Source organism: Schistocerca americana, chromosome 5 (assembly GCF_021461395.2).
Source record: "Schistocerca americana isolate TAMUIC-IGC-003095 chromosome 5, iqSchAmer2.1, whole genome shotgun sequence".
In the NCBI taxonomy this organism is placed as follows: domain Eukaryota; kingdom Metazoa; phylum Arthropoda; class Insecta; order Orthoptera; family Acrididae; genus Schistocerca; species Schistocerca americana.
In genome coordinates, this window is record NC_060123.1 from 112,717,001 (window position 1) to 112,736,828 (window position 19,828).

The 19,828-nt window shown below is 42.9% G+C and overlaps 1 pseudogene; it reads right to left on the bottom strand.

Annotated features, from left to right (window-relative positions):
• Positions 1-12,667: 12,667 nt before the first annotated feature.
• LOC124616935 lies at positions 12,668-12,785 on the bottom strand (annotated as a pseudogene).
• Between the last annotated feature and the right edge of the window lie 7,043 nt (positions 12,786-19,828).

Here is a 19,828-nt window from a genome sequence, read left to right on the forward strand (position 1 = left end):
TGATGCATTGCTTGGTAATTTAGATCTATTGCAGCTTGCTTTGACAATTTCCATATTTTTCATTGCTGTTTGTATTAATTGTTTTATGCTGCTGCATTGCCTCGTCCCTTAGTTTAGCATCTGAGCTCAGTAGATTTAAGTTAGCTTAAGAGGGGGTAGACTATATAAGAGAATGAGTTGCGATGAATTGGAAGAAATGCATTGAGAAGTTTTACGATAAAAGCACAGAAAGCAGGTATAGATAGCACTTTTTGAAATAATGAAGAACGAAAAGAGATCTCCAAGAAGCAAAGAAAGTTTTGTTTGCAAGATACTGCAGTAAAACAAACCCTGTCCTTTCTCTTTCTGTTATTCCGCTATGTGTTTGTGTACTCTTGTATATTTGTGTTCTTCCTGTCTTTATGTGTTTATCTGATGAGAGTTACATTGTAGAATTTTTCTGATAATATGTTATTTACTTTGAAAAGATGTTTAGACATTATTTATTCTGTTTTGTTGCTCATATGTGAAGGTGATGTTTCAAAAGTTATTCTGATCTTTATGTATGTACTTATGTCATAATTCCTGTAACACTGACGTATCTGTTTATTTCTATTCTTTTGTAAAGCCTGTACTACTACAGAGTTATCCGTATTGTTATGTTCTTTAATGATGTATTTTGTACCTTTGTAATTGTATTCTTGTGGTGTCACCGCCAGACACCACACTTGCTAGGTGGTAGCCTTTAAATCGGCCGCGGTCCGTTAGTATAAGTCGGACCCGCGTGTCGCCACTGTCAGTGATTGCAGACCCAGCGACGCCACACAGCAGATCTAGAGAGACGTCCTAGTACTCGCTCCAGTTGTACAGCCGACTTTGCTAGCGATGCTACACTGATAAATTACGCTCTCATTTGCCGAGACGATAGTTAGCATAGCCTTCAGCTACGTCATTTGCTACGACCTAGCAAGGCGCCAATATCAATTCTTGTTTATCTTGTGATGCATGTACAGTCACAGCGATGTTCTCCAATTATGGATTAAAGTTAAGTATTACATCAACTACGTACTTTATTTGCTACTATTAATTCCCTTAACTGTTCCAGACCTCGCGCCAGCCTGCGTGAGCTTAAGCGCGTGCCTTTCGGCTTCACCTCATTGTAACTTGGCTGTCTTGCCAAGTCAAAACAATTCTTATGTTATAAAATTGTAACAGACACCAGTTCTTCAAATTAAGTATCATTTCACTGCACACGTTTCGGTTGGTCATAATATGTGCACAGTATGTGAGAAGTTGTGACTGTTAGTGCTTGCACGTGTGTTAATAATTCAGCAAGGGGCTGGATAACAGCATTGCTGGTTCTAAGGACATTTCATAAAAAAATTTTGTGAGTGCACAAGTGGTCGTTCATGGACTTGCTACATTGTCCGCAAGACTCTTCGATGGTGATTGTGCACCTGCACAGTCGCAACAGAAGGTTGACTCACCAATACCATTATTTCTACATGGACCGCAGTGGATCTGCAGCTCTGATGGCCCACCATTACCATAATCTCTACCAGTACTGCAGTGGGTCTGCTCTGTGATGACCTACCTACCAACATTCTTCAAAACTTCGACTGACTCTGCTGTGGGTTTGCTCTGTTGTGGCCCATTACCTGTCTGCATGTCAAGAGTCAGCATTGTCTTTCTGTTGGAAGGACAACACTACTTCTTCAAGACTGCATGGGAATCCACTACTTCCTTGTGCATTGTCTTTTACTGCTCAGACTTTGAGAAAAAAAACACTGCAATTTTGCTGTGATGAATGATCAGGACTGTCTTTATGGACTGTGAGAAAATTTTAGCTTTTGACCAACATTGTATCAATAAGTGTATGCATTTGATGTCTTTGTTATTGTAATTATGAAAAATTTTTTCAAATCTGTATTGGTCACTGCCCAAATCAATTTGTAAAATTTTTTGTGGGGAGCATAGGGGCTATGTAAGTAGGCTGTTTAGTTTCTTATATTGGTAACGCCACGTTGCCCTTTGTATGAAAATCACTGGCTGTGCTGTGTGCAGTCTGTGGCTAGTTTGCATTGTTGTCTGCCATTGTAGTGTTGGGCAGCTGGATGTTAGCAGCGCGTAGCGTTGCGCAGTTGGTGGTGGGGGATGTGGGGAGAGAAATGGCGGAGTTTTGAAATTTGTAAGACTGGATGTCATGAACTGCTATGTATATTATGATTTTTCAACACTATTAAGGAAAATACATTATTTGTTCTCTATTAAAATCTTTCATTTGCTAACTATGCCTATCAGTAGTTAGTGCCTTCCATAGTTTGAATCTTTTATTTAGCAGACAGTAGTGGCGCTCGCTGTATTGCAGTAGTTCGAGTAACGAAGATTTTTGTGAGGTAAGTGATTTGTGAAAGGTATAGGTTAATGTTAGTCAGGGCCACTCTTTTGTAGGGATTATTGGAAGTCAGATTGCGTTGCGCTAAAAATATTGTGTGTCAGTTTAAGGACAGTCATGTATAATTGTTCAAAGGGGACGTTTCACTGAAAAATGTACACCACTAACAGTTTATGTGCAGCGTCTGGCTAGCTCCTACCAGCTTCCGTCAGTAATCTCTACAACACCAAACAGCTGTGCAAAGTTTAAAGTCGACTGGGGAAAGACGCAAAGGAACATCACTATCCACTTCCGTGCTTAAACAAATAAAATTAACGGGCTTCTATTAAGCTTTGTTAAGTAAGTTTTGCTCATTCATCAGTACTTTCAGGCAGATACTTAACTCACAATTGAACTTAAGGCCTCTGCCTGCTGAGCCCATTTACAGTCATGAAACCGGAAAAAGTGGCCTAGAAGAACGGGAGAATGGAAAAATGGCTCCCGGATTATTTGTAGATTAAGAAGAGTTACGTACTTTGGATTTTATTTAATTAATTTAGTTTATTTAATCCCAGCAAGAGCTGCAGCAGGTCATATAAGCAACACGCAAATGTAAAATAATATTACCAACGAAAACTATACAAGTGTAAGAGAACGGGGAACTAAACTGTCACACCAATATCATCCCACCAACAGTCTAAGCTCTCGCAAAACGTTAACTATGGTATGAACGCGGCAGCCTATTTTTACTGATAACAACGAACGGTTACAGGCAACCAGTATATCACCACTTCCGAATTCATTAAGTTAAACGGTTTAAAATATCAACTCCATTCAAAATGTCTAAACTGTTCAACAGCTGTCGGACGACTCGCCGATTTCCCAGACTCCAAACGTCTCCACGAAACTACGCTAGGGACGACAAGTAAAGGCTCACTTTTTTGATACCACGCTATTGTCTCCCAATGCGACGCAGAAGTTTGAGATGTGGCTTGAAGGCATCTACTAATTTTCTTTGCAGTAGGGCGAAAGTGTGGCGCACACCGACGTCACCATCTGGCTCCGCGACGCTTCGAAGAGCAAGGTGTCGGCACAAGCAAAGGAAAGGACGGAGCTCAGAAGTTGAAGTGAAGTGGTAGATGGGTTAATGATGTCACATTGGCACCTAATTTCACCACAATTCAGCCCAACGCCACCGTGGGCGTGACACTCTTAGAAGGTCGACACGCCCCCTCTTACCTGCATTTTTATTTGACGCCTATGTGATCGACGTCACAAACGTGACGCCCAGCGCTGACATCACACTGCTTTCTTACGAATGGCCAAAATGAACATTCCAGACACGCAGCCATTTACAATATACACGAAAAGGCCTCGCGAGGTTACATGAATGGCGTCAATAAAACCACACACTTCGTTGGGGTCTTGGTCCCCACAGATTCTGATGTCGAACATGGTTTTCCGTACAATGAGGAACAAGACGACTTTCTTGACAACGTTTTACTCTGCTGTCACGTTCCTGGATGATTCAAATTTTCCTTAAGGATATCGTGTGGATGCCACAACACTGCACGCGACCTGACGCCTTTGTTGTGTAGCGTAACAGCAGTGTTTGCTCTGGTATTCAGGGTGGAACCACTAGGAACATTCGATGAATTTTGAACTTGATCTGAAGCAGCAATGGTTGTTAATGCTGTGCTAGCGTGTGCCTTCTCCAGCACACCAATCGGTACCAGGAAACACTGTGTAGCAGGTGCTGAACTAGGCGCGCCTATGACAAGAGAACACCAACAAACGCCCCCAGGCTACGCGCCGATAACGCTCCGTGGGCAGCGTGCATATAGGCCGCCGCTGAGCGCGCTGTCCCAATCTCAGTACCTGAGCACGTTGCACTGTCCGCCCCCGGTAGCTGAGTGATGCCGGCACGGTAGCTCAGCGTCTTCGATCAGAGAGCCGCCTGATCTCTGTAATAAGAAAACTGAGTGAAAGAATCAACAACGAACTTCAAAGGATGTCATGTGTCGTCCGCTACGACCAAACACAACGTACAAAAAAAAAAAAAAGAAAAAAAAGCGTGTCAGCGTGACAGAATGTCAGTCCTAAGGGCCCGGGTTCGATTCCCTGCTAGGTCGGAGATTTTCTTCGTTCAGGGACTGGTGGACTGGTTGTTGTGTTGTCCTAGTCATCATCATTTCATCCCCATCGACGTACAAGTCGCAATTCAAATGTTTCAAATGGCTCTGAGCACTACAGGACGTTTCTAAGGTCATCAGTCCCATAGAACTTAGAGCTACTTAAGCCCAACTAACTTAAGATCATCACACACACCCATGTCCGAAGCAGGATTCGAGCCTGCGACCGTCGCGGTCACGCTGTTCCAGACTTTAGGGCCTAGAACCACTTGGCCATCCCGGCCGGCGCAAGTCGCAGTAGTGACGTAAAATCGGAAGACTTGCACCCGGCAGACGGTCTACACGACGGAAGGCCCTAGTCACACGACATTTTAGTACGTCACACTCGGACTCAGTTCACATTGCCCCTCAATATGTAGCACTGTGCTCTAGTCTTCCACGGTGATACTCGTCGCCTCGCACCTCAGCTAGCTGTGAGGAAACATTAGTCACTGTATATAGGTGTGATGTGAACACGGACAAGCTTCTAGAATTAGTAAATATTATTTGGTTGCTGTTAACCACAGAACTTCAGATTGGACATCATCGAAATTAAGTTCCTGTGACAAAATCTATTTTAACCACGTGTGCATTGTGTGTTGTACTGAGAGGAAACCGGCCATCCACCTATCATACCACCCTACCTCACAAAAGGGCACAGCAACAACAAATGCTTTTTCCAGCCTTCTCATTTGGCGTTCTCCAATGGCGTGATCGTCCCAGATGCAAAACTGACACATCTGTGAATGAAACGGCAAGGGATCCGTATAAGGCCCCCACCCCCCTTCCCCCCAGTTGGGATGCAAACTCGGTGTCACTGTACATCTTTGACGACCGCTTTAAGATATACCTGTACAGGTACTTGGACATCAGCTCAGTTGTCAGCCGGAATGGCCGAGCCGTTCTAGGCTCTTCAGTCTGGAGCCGCGCAAGCGCTACGGTCGCAGGTTCGAATCCTGCCTCAGGCTTGGAAGTGCGTGGTGTCCTTAGGTTGGTTGGATTTAAGGGGGGAGTATGACGTCAAACGGGCCGACTTGGAGCAGGAGACGCACCACGGGACATTTTACTTTCTACTGTCTATACGTTTAGAAATAAATTCATAAAACTTGGTCAGGATGACCAGGAAGGATTGAGGACTCACACTCATAGCAGCAGAAGTTCAGAAACGTAGCAAAATACCTTTTTTTTACGTGTGAAATTTCATCATTTTTTTCACTTAGTACTGGCTGCATTTGTTTCTGTAGTTACACTTTTCTTCCTAGTAAGAGAGATTCATCGATGAATTTTGCACAGCATACAAGCAGTACTTACTGGTGTATGAAACTCTAGAATTATGGAAATCTATTAAAAACTGTGGTAAAAATTGAGATAATTAACTATAAAATTGGTTTTTTTTCTAAACATGAAGTTTAAAATGTAACAGTTCAATCATATTTTCATAAATTAAATAAATTCTTCAGTTTCATACACATGTAATTATAATTTGTATGCTGTGCAAAATTCATCGAAGAATCTCTCTTACTTAGGAAGAAAAGTGTACCTATAGCAACAAATGCAGCCAGTAGGAGGTGAAAAAAATGATGAAATTTCACATGTGAAAAATGTATTTTGTTACGTTTATGAGCTTCCACTGCTATGAGTATGAATCCTGAATTCTTCCTGATCATGCTTTCAAAGTTTTATCAATTTATTTGTAAAAGTATAGACAGTGGAAATTAAAATGTCCTGTGGTGCCTCTCCTGCTCCAAGTCGGCCCGTTTGACGTCCTACCCCCCTTAAGTAATTCTAAGTTGTAGGGGACTGGTGACCTCAGATGTTGAGTCCCATAGTGCGCAGAACCATTTGAACCAGCTTAGTAGCGTTCTTGGGCTGCTATAACGCCTGAGGGCAGGCAATCCCTTCGATCCACCATGCATTCTGTTTACCAGCTGGATGGGTGTCGAAGTGTCTAACAGGTATAGTTTTATACTGCTCAAAAAATGTACGTGGGTGGCATAGAGTGTGTTGCCAACCTGGGGTGCCTTAGAGGGAACCTTTGTTTTTCATTCACGCTCATGTCAATGGCCCTACTTACCTCAAATATACCGTAGGAGGGCACGATTAAGGAGAGCTGGAAAATCATGAATCAGCGGTCGCACTACGCTCCAGTTTTCAGACATCATTCAATGCGATTTCAGCACAATACTGTCGATTGAGAAGGGCTGAAATGTCCGGGTGGTGTCAGCAGTGGCGAACATAGCCAAGAACGTCGTTCTGTTGGTCATCGAACTAAGAACTGTCTCTTTTGTTTGCGAAATCTGTGAGAATCAACGCCCCAAGGGAAGGTGCGGTTTCATTGACTCTCTTTGTATCACCTCTTGAAGCCTTTTACAGTCTATCCTGAGCTATGATGTGTCTGAAATGTTTTCCTCGGCTACCCCTTATAATAACGAGTGATTTCAACGATGGCTGTCGCGGTTCTGACCTCCTTCACAGGGGTGTCAAAAGTAGGAGTGAAATGTAGGTACGCGTGATGCTATGACCTTCCCACCATGTGCTACGACCACAGTGGCGTTGGGATGAATTGTACTGAAATTTGAAGGCTATGTGACACAATTAACCAACACTACAGCTCATATGGACATCGCAGTTCTGGTCTCGTTTCTGCTTTTGTCGACGCCTTGCTGTGTGAAACGTCGATGAGCCTGAGGGTGATCGCGCAGGTCACTATCCTTTTGCACCGATACAAAGATGTGGGCTACTTTTAGCCAGGTTTCTAAGTTCTGCGTCGCTTTGAGAGACAATTATGAGGTTTGAAGAAAGTGATGCTTCAGCTGCGTAACACAGCCAGGTTTCTAAGTTCTGCGTCGCTTTGAGAGACAATTATGAGGTTTGAAGAAAGTGATGCTTCAGCTGCGTAACACAGTATATTTAGCATATAGCTGATTCAGACAATGAGGTCCAGGAACGAAATACAACCATTTGCACTTGCCATGCTTCCGCGCGCTCCTTAGTGAGGCTTTGCTTCTTGCTGGAACTTCAGAAATTTATATGCATCACTCTGTGAGACAATGCAAAGCATTGGAAAATTACCGGCTATTAACCCTAGGACTCACTCTGCTAAAATTTCCCTAGTACTCCATCTGGGGTCATACATGACCCCAATCAATATATAATTGACTGTGTGTACTAATCATTCAGAGAACAACGTACTGTCGTTTAATACTGTTTGTTTACATTTTATTTATTATTTAGACACATTTCACAGCTTTTTTAACAGGTATGTACATAGTAGAATTAAATTACATATGGCAGAGTAATTACATATCAGAAGTTACAATATTACTCTATGTCATAATTTGTTTCACTCATAAATGTTTCACAATGGCTTCAAATTTACAGAAAATGTGATGAACAACTAAACAGGAAACATAATTCTAACCGGAATCCGTACCATAGTCATCTGCACATATTTTGCAAGTAGTAACTATTTCAGAATGTTCCTTGCAAACAAATTTGTCACATTTTTTGCGTGTTGAACTGTATTTTGTGTCCTTTGATCGGGGGCAAATGGAGCATCTGCCTCGCTTTCTCTTCTGATTGTCGGGTATTACGTCTGGATGTCCATTGTCTAACAGATCATCAAATCCAAACCGTTTGATACTGCTAATAATATCCTTGTTCCTTGTTTGTGGTAAACTCAAACGACGTTCCACTTGGGGCTTTGCCATTTCTTTGGCCAACTTCATTAGAAAAAGACGTCTCTCTGTTTTTTGAACAGCAACACAGAAGAGTCTGTAGGCATTGAGTGCAGCTAGATCGACAAGATCATAAAATATTGCTAATGGCCAACGTTTTGTGCCCTTTTTCACAGAATAGTAAGAGCTCATTTGATCTAGCGTAACAACACCTGATTTTGTTGAGCTGTAATACAACACTACTTCTGGTAAGTTGTTTTCTTTGGGCACTTCAAATGATTGATGCTGTGCTGACAGGAGTAGCAGAGCCTTATTTCTTTTTGGAACATACGAAATTAATAGGGTTTACCACTGTATGCAAATCTGGTAGTGCATTCTTCCCTAGTTTTTGAAGGCAAAAACACTTTTGGGACTTATTTTCTTGTAGAACGTAGAGTACCTACAAGTGTCAACTTCATTTTCAACAATTCTTGGCCTAGGTCATAGCTCGTGAAAAAATTGTCAGTGGTAATATTCCTACCACTGCCAGCCAGATGACGCACTAAATCTAAGACCACTCTCTTGCCTTGATTCACTTCTCTCACATCACCACTCCTTCCAGTGTACATTTGAAGATTTGTCAAATAACCATGTTCACAGTCTACTGCGCACCATATCTTGATGCCATACTTTCCTGGCTTTGAAGGAATGTAGACCGTGAAACTGCACCGACCTCTGTATACGCAAAGATGTTCATCAACAGTAATGTTGCTGGAAGGTATAAATGATGTTTGACATTGCACGGCAAACAAATCAAATATTTCCTGTACAGCTTCAGCCTTATTTCCAGTCCTCCCTTTCCTTTCAAGTCTTGTGATGCGGTCCTCAAAACCAAGTGAACGCAGAATGTCCTGATATCGCCTCCTCGACATAGTAGCACGGAACAGAGGAGTGCCATATTCTAAGTCCCAAAATTCGTCAATAGGTTTCCCCCGGCTCTTCTGTACGCCATACAGAATCAGCAAGCCTAAAAATGAAAGAAGCTCGCATCTGTCTGTATCACGCCAGTCAACTAATTTTCCAGACACTCTCAATTCATTTCCTCGTTGATTTGTGAACTGAACTATTATATCCAGCAATTCATTATTAATAAACTGCAGAAACAGTCAACAGCTGAGCTAACACTAACTGTACTAGGAATACCTGCTGAAAATCTTTGTATGTTGCGGATTGGAAACCTACGAATTGATGGTTCTTTTGTACTCCATGCAATATCCCGACCCCTGCTTACCAGTACTGCACTTTCATCTTCTCCACTGTCACCATTTTCCGCAAGAATATCATTTACTTCTAATTCATGTAAACAAATTTCATCACTTTGGTCTACCTGTGTCTCTGTTCCATCATCTTCGGCGTCACTACCTTCTGAATCACTACTGCTACGAAATAAGTCTTCCATAGCTTGTTCTACACTATAGCCCGGAGCAAGACGTATTCCATCCATGCTGAAATTACACTGCAACAACAAACGTACAACAAACGTACAAACGAACTTCTAGTTTGAGGTTAGTTCTGAGTAGCACCTGAATAACACTTGAATTCAGTGTTACCAACACAAAATACCTAAGAAAGAGATTGATAGTTGGTAATCTATATATTCTATGAATGTTACATATAATCTATTTGGGGTCATAACTGACCCCAACAGTAGTTTTTGTTAGTTATTGATTTAAATGTTGCGTCAAGCGCTCTAAAAATTTTTGTGAGAGAACTACAATACTGTGTGGTAAAAGTCATAAAATTCTGGATTTTTACAAGAAATGGAAGTATTATTTTATCCATAGTAAAGATGATTGGGGTCACCTACGACCCCAGAGTGAATCCTAGGGTTAAGACAGTCTAGTAAGCTCGAGACCGCAACCAGTTTGGTAGGACCCATCGTATTCAGCCTAAACAAAAGTCGTTTTCATCGGGCTACACAGGCGCAACCACCTGATCGAAACTATCCCGTGCCGGCCGGTGTGGCCGTGCGGTTAAAGGCGCTTCAGTCTGGAACCGCGTGACCGCTACGGTCGCAGGTTCGAATCCTGCCTCGGGCATGGATGTGTGTGATGTCCTTAGGTTAGTTAGGTTTAATTAGTTCTAAGTTCTAGGCGACTGATGACCTCAGAAGTTAAGTCGCATAGCGCTCAGAGCCATTTGAACCATTTGAAACTATCCCGTCATCTATCTGAGGACGCTAATGTTGGACGTCTACCCTTCGCCCTTGTAACGGCTTCAAGGCTCCTGGGAAAACTTTCTTGAAGTGTCTGAGTGCCTGCGAAGGGTTGTCAGCAACCTCTTCTTCAAGAGCTTAAGTTGGAGGAGGTAGTTATAAGGACCCTGCGGCCGGCAGCAAAGACCACTCTCTAACTCTGAGCAGAGCAGTCCAATTCGGGAATGTTGTTGTCAGGACACAATTCAGTCGCAAATGTTGCTTTGTCGTAGGGTGCACTGTCATGCTGATACAATTATCGTTTGTGAACAGTACCTCTGCTGTAATCATTACACGGCGCAGTAAATTGTTTTCATTGTATTCCACATATACCGTTCTCTTAAGCCCAATATGTGAACCACAACCTAACCAAAACACTTCCTCCGTATCTCACTGTTGGTACTACACATGATAGTTGTTAATAATATCCACGCATTCCCCACACCCCTCCCATCGGACTGGGGGGTGTAGCGTCGTGCTGTCGCTCTTTGCGTCACCTCAGTCGTCGCTTTGCTTCGACTACAGAAGTACATGGTTTATTAGGAGGTGCTCGGCCATTATATCCTTTTCATTTTTCCGTCAGTGAACTGGTTAGATTGCTGGTAGCAATTGGTAATTCACGAATGAAAGTTTGTGTTGAGATCATGAGACGTATTTTATAATGACCATCCGCAGTGCTCAACGGTCCTGTCTGTGAATACATAAGATATGTCTGGTCTCGCTTAAGCCGTGGTTGTTCCCTGCGTGCTTCCACCTCACAGTCACCCCGCCAACAGCTGACTTACGAAACCTTAGAAGGGTTGAAACATCCCTGATTTGTCCGACCCAGTAGCTGAACTGTCGACGCGTTGGAATGACACGCATGGAGGCTCGGGTTCGATTCCCGGCTGGGGTGGGAGATTTTCTCCCATCAGGGACTTGGTGTTTTGCTGTCCTCATCACCATTCCATCCCCATTGTCGACGCCCAAATTGCACAATGTGGCGTCGCACTCAATAAGACTTGCACTGGGCGGCCGAACTTCCCGCCTGGGAACTAACGGCCACTGACTCCATACCATCATTTTTCCATCCCTGATTCCCTACTCAGGTGACAGACAATGACTGCTCCACCTTAGATATCACTGGGCTTTTGTTATCGGGCTATTCTACTGTTACTGCTACTCTGCCGACTCTTTTAATACGAGAGATGTTTAACAGTTATTGCGACACATTTCTCTCTCGGCTAATTTCGGATGAAGAAATGTGGACATAGTGGGACATAGTTGAAAATTCCCGTTGAGCGACTATAGTTTAACGAAGTTCCGATAGGCGGCGACGCCATACGTAGCCTTCAAAACAGCATCTCTAAGGGAGCTGCCTTTCAATCAGAGAGCTGTCATTCATTTTATTTTGGCGAAAAACCAGAGTATCGCAGATATTTATAGGCGCTTGCACAATGTCTACGGGGACCTGGCAGTGAAGTAAAGCACGATGACTAGTTGGGCGAAGTGTTTCTCATCATCACAACAAGGTCCCGCAAACGTGTCCGCTCTCCCGCGTCCCAGCCGGCCGCACAGTCAACTGAACGTCTCTGTCGGCAGTGCCGACACAGTCATCCACCTGCTGGGGTATTCGGAGGCGTGTTCCCGCTGGGCTCCTCGCCATATAATAAAACACCAGAAAGAATAACGAAGGGCCATCTATGTGGAATTGTTGGCGCGTTACGAGACTGATCACGACAGTTTTTGTCGAAAATCGTCACAGGCGATGAAACATGCGTTTATCACTTCGAACCGAAAACAGAACGGCAATCCATGGAGTAGTGCCACACCACTTCTCCTCCCAAAGAGAAAGTTCAGAATGGCATCCTCTGCCGATGAAGTCATGGCGACGGTCTCCTAGGACTCTAAAGCTTTATTGTGTTCGATGTCCTCTCTAATGGGGCAACAAAATAAGCTCTGAAGTGTACTGTGCTACCCACAGAAGACGAAAGAAACGACTCGTCATCACAAAAATTCAAAAGAACTTCTCTTTTCCATGACAGTTGAAAAGCACTCCGTCTTCAGGCCACAAGTGGCCCATCGGGACCATCCGACCGCCGTATCATCTTCAGGTGAGGATGCGGATAGGAGGGGCATGTGGTCAGCACACCGCTCTCCCGGTCATTATGATGGTGGTATTTGACAGGAGCCGCTACTATTCGGTCGAGTAGCTCCACAATTGGCATCACGAGGCTGAGTGCACCCCGAAAAATGGCAACAGCGCATGGCGGCCCGGATGGTCACCCATCCAAGTGCCGGCCACGCCCGACAGCGCTTAACTTCGGTGATCTGACGGGAACCGGTGTGTGCACTGCGGCAAGGCCGTTGCCATGACAGTTCAAGGCCTCACACAAATCTGCGCACCTGAGAGGAGCTCGCTAAAATTCCTACTCTAAACGATCCTAGAAGTTTCCCCAACACACTAAAGTTACGTATGACAAAAAAAATTGTATATGTTATTCCAACCACAAAACGTAATTCTGGAAGAATTTGCATGGAAAAAAGGAGCAAAAATAGTATTACGAATAACGTTATTTCAAAAAAGCTAATAATACTCCATAATTATATGTAAGCTGTGTATTAGTAGTTTATTAGTCATAACCTTGGAGAGTATTTTTGTTGTTTGTGTTTGTACCATTCTAGATGACTTGTAAGTGTGGATTCTTTTTAAAGTGGAAAATGTATCTATGAAAGCAGACTAGGTACTACCCTTTCGTAAGAATGACTCTGAGGTCTTTATTTTCTCATGCACTTAGCATTTTGTAGGTTTATGGTGGTATGTAAAAAACGAGGCTGAATTTATTACGACGTTTTCAGTGGGAAAGTTAATTAATCTTTTCATGTAGTAAAAGTTAGTAGAATTTTAAACTCTAAATACCAGTGATTAGTGCGGGAACCTTTTCAGTAACGCGCGAAAAATAGTTAAGGTAATGTTATTCGATTTGAGACTTCTATTCATGCAGACAAGATAACAAAGGTAGATACACTGTTTCGCCTTGCCCGTGAAGCATTCAAATGTCGGTTCAGAATTTCAATTTGCTTAGCAGTCTATCGGTAGTGACTAAATATTGGAGGAGTTACGTACAGAAGTGAGTATTAAGTTAATAAAAAGGGCGATCAAACGAAGGTACCATTTTACTCACGAGGTTCCTCCACACGTTGGTACAATTTTGCAATAAGAAAAGTTTGACTCAACCGTCCATGCCACGTTGTAACAGTACTGAATACATCCGAACAGAAGGTAACTTCATAATTGGACTGTTCTTCCTCATCAATACTTCAGCCTTGATCTCGCACCTTCCGAAATGCATCTATTTTTTCGCTCTACGACAACCAGTACGTTGATGACGGGGAGGTTAGTGACGCAGCAAGGCGTTGTCTCCGACGTCGCCCAGTGGAGTGGTAGCATGCGGGCGTACCTGCCCTCCCAGTAAGGTGTCGTGATGCCGTCGCATTGAACGGAGATTATGTTGAAAAGTAGAGTTTTGTAGCGAAAGAGTGGGCAATAATATGGTGTATGGAATCCTGAATAAAAATAACCTATTGTACTGCTTGCCTCTTCGAACAGACTCTTGTGCGATAAACTTTCGTGAAAGTGAACTTTATCTACCACGGAAAACTTCGTTACCAGTTATGAAATGTCAAGAACTGGCAGTCACGAACTTACTTTACAAAAATATTAATAAAAGTATTAAATAAATGTGTCATGACCTACAAAGAACTGTTAATGAGAAACTAATATCTATGATCACTTTCAATCTTAGAACATATCCTGTGATGAATTTTTTCTCCCTTCTTCTTATTAGATTTCTGATGTTGTATACAGAGCTAGCTTGAGGTCAGACATGACTGCAAGTGTAATTTGGTAATTTTAAGCAATAGTTGAAGTGTGAACCAATTTTGTACTCTCCTATTGTAGTATTTGCAAACCCCACCAGCCTACGCTTTAAGACGTGTGAGTATTTTAAATAACGAGCAAGAGACGTAAATGCTATACATACTGTTGACTGCCATCTTAAGACCGGTAACGTTGTTTCACTATATTTCTGAACTGATTAATAATTTTCAACTCAGACTTGTTTAGAAAAAATAAAATAATACCAATAATACTCCTTGAGAGTGGACAGGTATTTTGCTTAATTTCAATTAATTTATATAAAAACATCGTGCCTTAATGTGCTGATAGACTCCGTGTTTTATCGGTACTTGAAGATATCAAATATTTATCGAGAGAAGATTCAAGGATTACGAAATGGTACATACAGTTGCTCAAGCTAAGACACCACTCATGTGAGACGTATTTTCTGATAAAGCTCATGAACAATTAACAGAATCCTACTGCCAAAGAGAACTGTTATTACGTATTTGCTTGGTTCTTTTTTCAGTTTAAAGGAAGTTTCAGATGCAAAACTAGCTACCTGCATTTTAATACATCCAAGATCCGCGCAGATTGTTTTCAGTTGATTCTTTAAATGTTTCACGTAACGTGTAACGCAAACAGTATTAAACTAGGTCTACATTCACAGATTTACTGTACAAAAACAAGCCGGCCGCTGTGACCAAGCAGTTCTTGGCGCTTCAGTTCGGAATAGCGCTGCTGCTACGGTCGCAGGTTCGAATCCTGCCTCGGACATGGATGTGTGTGATGTCCTTAGGTTGGTTATGTTTAGGTAGTTCTAAGTCTAGGAGACTGATGACCCACGATGTTAAGTCCAATATTGTTTAGAGCCATTTTCAACCATTTGTACACAAAGCAGCTTTATCAGATTCGTATGACACATTGAACAGAGTGTTCACGTCTTTACAATACATTAATACAATATCACGATTCATATAGACAGACATTCTACTTGTAACGACACGGCGCACAGGACATTATTTTCTGAAGAAGAAATGTTGGATTTTTGCTCGTTCTATAACCTGTAGATGATTTAAGAGTGTATAAAGACCGATATGTGTACGTCATTCTTCGCTACTTCAGCTGTACGTCACAGTTCTTCACTCATAGTGGTCTAGGTGTGGCATGCCATTGCCTCGTAGACGAATGTTTCAAAAGGTGGAAAGCATGCTGGTCAGTCAACTATCGTTTACAGTTTATAACGAGTTAAGTCAGATCATCTTGGGCTAAGCTATGTTTCGTTATCTTGCTGAAGAAACCTTAACACATCAGTAATGAATCAGTCACTGTCGATACTATGCCAATAAATATGGAATGCAACAGGAATATGCAAACAAGACGTGATCGTACTGTGCACCCATGTCACTCTATACTACGTACAATTATTCTGTGATTGCGTGATGATGTTGCAAATTTTCTTAGATGATGCACAAGGGTGAATATATCAATTTTAGGTAAAGGACTGAGTCGAAAGTTGTAAGTGGAAAGATCGAGGAACAATGCGGTGTATTGGAATTCAGAATAAAACAAACCTACTTTCGTAAGAAACAGAAGAGTGTTGCACTACTCACTAAACACCCGTCGCACTAGCTGGTACATCTGTCTGTGTCATCTGGTGGTCAATTGTGCATTGCAAGGGGGTACTGCATTTCGTTCGATTGGATAGTGTATGATGCTGCACTTGGTAGTATACACAGTGAAAGCTGTTCAGCGCAGGTGACTGCGGTGTAGCCCTTCTGCTGGAGGACGGCCCTTCCTCTGAGAGGCAGGGAGACCGGCCGCGCAGTGTCCAGCTGTTCTACACGACACACGCCTAATTGCTGCCTCCCGCGCAGCCGGCGCCGCCAGTTGCCTCGTCGTGAAGTGACAACTTAATTACGCGGCGACACGCCGCCGTGCGTAGGCCGGCGTGCCGACACGTCCGCCCTGCTGCTCAATATTCCCGCCTGCGGCGTCGCGTCGCAAACCCCTCTGGACGTCGAATCGAGTTAAGCTGGAGCCGCGACGCTTCCGCGTCGCGACGACCACGTGCGCCTCTTCCACCACGCAGCTGCCACTTTCAAACAAGAGCCTCTAAGGCGTAAGTTTCACATGAGAGAATCCAAAAATTAAATGTATTATCCTTTTCCAAAATTGTCTTAGTGTTTTCATCAACGGGGAGATGTTACATCCATACTATTTTGCATATTCTAGTTGCATTTTTCGTCCCAGGTAGTCTTACACCACCACTTTAGCTGTTTCTGAGTGCCTTAGTAGAAGTCCCATTAACCTATCCCCAATAATGGTGAGGGTCTTACAATTTTCTTTTATTTTTATTCTTATTGCGGTTGCGTGATAATTGGGTTGGTGCTAAAGTTCGCAGACTTTGCAAAACCAGACATAATGTCTGAAGGGGTACTGCAATCACTGGTTATACAATGTTACTTATAATCCGTCTTGATTGCAGAAATGTTTATTCACATGACCGGTTTCGGTTCCTCTAGAACCATCTTCAGATCTGAGATGACAAAGATACTAATTTACTATTTCACAAATGCAAACCTATGTCCTCCCATACGATCAACATCTAATGCACTAGAACGTACCTGCAATTTGGGTTACAGGAGTAACCCGTCCACACACAGCAACCTGCACATGCTGCCATCGTGGAGGAGTACCTTGAAACAGAAGATATCAGGCGAATGGAGTGGCCTGCCTGTTCTACAGACGTAAACCCCATCGAGCACGCCTTGGATCCTCTCGGTCGACATATCGCTGCACGTCTTCAAACACCTAGAACACATCAGGAGCTCCGACAGGCACCGGTTTAAAAATGGGAGGCTATACCCCAGCAGCTGTCCGACCATCTGATACAGAGTATGCCAACCCGTCGTGCGGCCTGTGTACGTGTGCATGGTGATCATATATGATATTGATGTCGGGGTACATGCGCAGGAAACAGTGGCGTTTTGTAGCACATGTGATTCAGGACGGTTTTCTCAACTTACCACCAATAACGTGGACTTACAGATCTGTGTCGTGTGTGTGCCTCATGTGCCTATGCTTTTAGCGCAAATTTTGTGTAGTGCCACGTTGTGTGGTACCACATTCTGCAATTAACCTTAATTTATGAGCATGAGTGTAGTTACAGTTTACAGATCTTCTACTGGATGAGAGCACACAGCACGAACTAAGCCAATGTTTTGGTTGGTACTCTACCGATACACAATGTTTGGTACTGATATGAGTGCCTGACTTCAAGAGGTTTGGGTGTAAACGGGCGGCAGTCAATGTGTTAAGAATCGGTTGAACGACTGTTTTGCCACCTATCCCTTTCATTTGTGGACTACTTTCTCTCAGTATATCTTCAGTGAGTACCAATGTGACAGACATTTTTCCTATGATGAAATGTTCCACTATGTCATTCAGCCAAGATTATATGAATATTTCCCTGACGCTGAAATATATAAAACTCAAGTTTTTCTCTTGATTTTCACCACTGGCCTTTCATCTTACAGACTTAGTTTACTTGCCAGATATCAGGCTCTAAATGGACTGTCTACAATTCCAGCGACAGCACTCAGTTTGAAGATCTATAGCGTTGCAGGTATTCGTACTGCTCCGCTGCACTACCAATAGGGAGAAAATGCACAAAATCCGTCACCACCAATAAAGAAACATTTTTATTACGATTGTAGACAAACGTTTAAGACAATTTTGTCACCGTAATAAAATATGACTGTTCTTCGTGCTTTTGTCAACACTCTAAAACGTGTAAGCTTTTTCCGCAGTTTCCCCACGATTATACGGATAAACTTCTCATCCCTGTCAGTGATCCAAATGTTCAACATCCTCCTACAGCACCACGTATTAAACATCTCGATTCTCGTCTTTTTCCGGTTTACCCACGGTCTGTTGTTCACTACCATATAATGCAGTGCTCTCAACGTAGTTGCGTGCTCAGGAATTTCTTCCTCAAATTAAGACCTGTGTTTCACACTATATAAATAAATGTCGTGTGACGAGGGCCTCCCGTCGGGTAGACCGCTCGCCTGGTGCAAGTCTTTGGGTTTTACGCCACTTCGACGACTTGCTCATCGATGGAGATGAAATTATGATAATGAGGACAACACAACATCCAGTCTCTGAGCGGAGAAAATCTCCTACCCAGCCGGGAATCGGACCCAGGCCCTTAGAATTGACAGTGCGTCGCGCTGACCACTCAGCTACCGGGGGCGGAATGTTTCACACTAATATGCTTCTTAATCCCAGGAATGCTTTCTTTGCCTGTGCTGTCCTGTCTTTTACGTCCTTCTTGCTTCATCGAAAGTAGCTGAATTCAATAAGTTTCCCCATTTTTATGGCAAGTTTCTCAGTACTCCCATTTCTGTTATTTGATATTACAGTTATATTTCTTCGGCTTACTCGCAGTCCATTTTCTACGGACAGTAGACTGTTAATTCAATTCAGTATGCCGTGCAGTTCTTTCTCTGTTTCAACGAGGGTGGAAATGTTATCAGCGAATCTTATCATTCATATCTTTTCACCCTTAATCTTCTCAGTACTCCCATTTCTGTTATTTGACATTACAGTCATATTTCTTCGGCTTACTCGCAGTCCATATTCAATGGACGGTAGACTGTTAATTCAATTCAGTATGCCGTGCAGTTCTTTCTCTGTTTCAACGAGGGTGGAAATGTTATCAGCGAATCTTATCATTCATATCTTTTCACCACTAATCTTCATCCCTGGCGTAAAACTTCACTTTATTTCCATCACTGGTGCTTCGACGTAGATGTTCAACACTAGGCAAAAAAGTCTGCAACCATGTGTCACAGCGTTTCTAATCCGCGGACTTCGTTCTTCCTCCACCTTTCCTACTGTTCCATCTACCTTCTGGTTTACATTGCATCCCGGCAAGAACAGTTGCAACTCAAAATTTCAATATTTAAGAAAAACCAGCTTAAAGAAGTATTCTTTGAAACTTATACTGACATATTAAACTTCCTTTAAATTTCTGGTATGTAATTTTAGCATAAAATTCTGTTATAGTTCACGCAACAGTAATTAAGATGTTTAGTTCTGTTCTTGTCGAATGTATGGTGTAATCAGCCAATTATTAATTACCTGTTTCCGTTATGTCTCCTCGTGTAATATTTTGCAGGGCACTCTTACTTCTGATTCGGTGTTATGCCGCTTCATGTTCCTAGCGAATGTGATCCTTATTTCGATTTGACTTCATACATCATGATGAAATGGTAGCCAGTAATTAATGTTCTTCGTTGCGTGCTCTAGGGAAGGAGTAACGGTAAGCTTTACCTGCGTTCAAAGCAATAGGGTGCTGATGTAAACGGCTGCACTAAAAGAGCACGGGGACGGTGGGCCGAGGGAACCGCGTTTTTTCTGCGGCACCTGGGTGGAAACATTTCCGGGCTGCCAAGTTATGCGGTCTCATTGTGCAGACACGTTGGCTGGCGCGAATCTGCCGGCATCCGT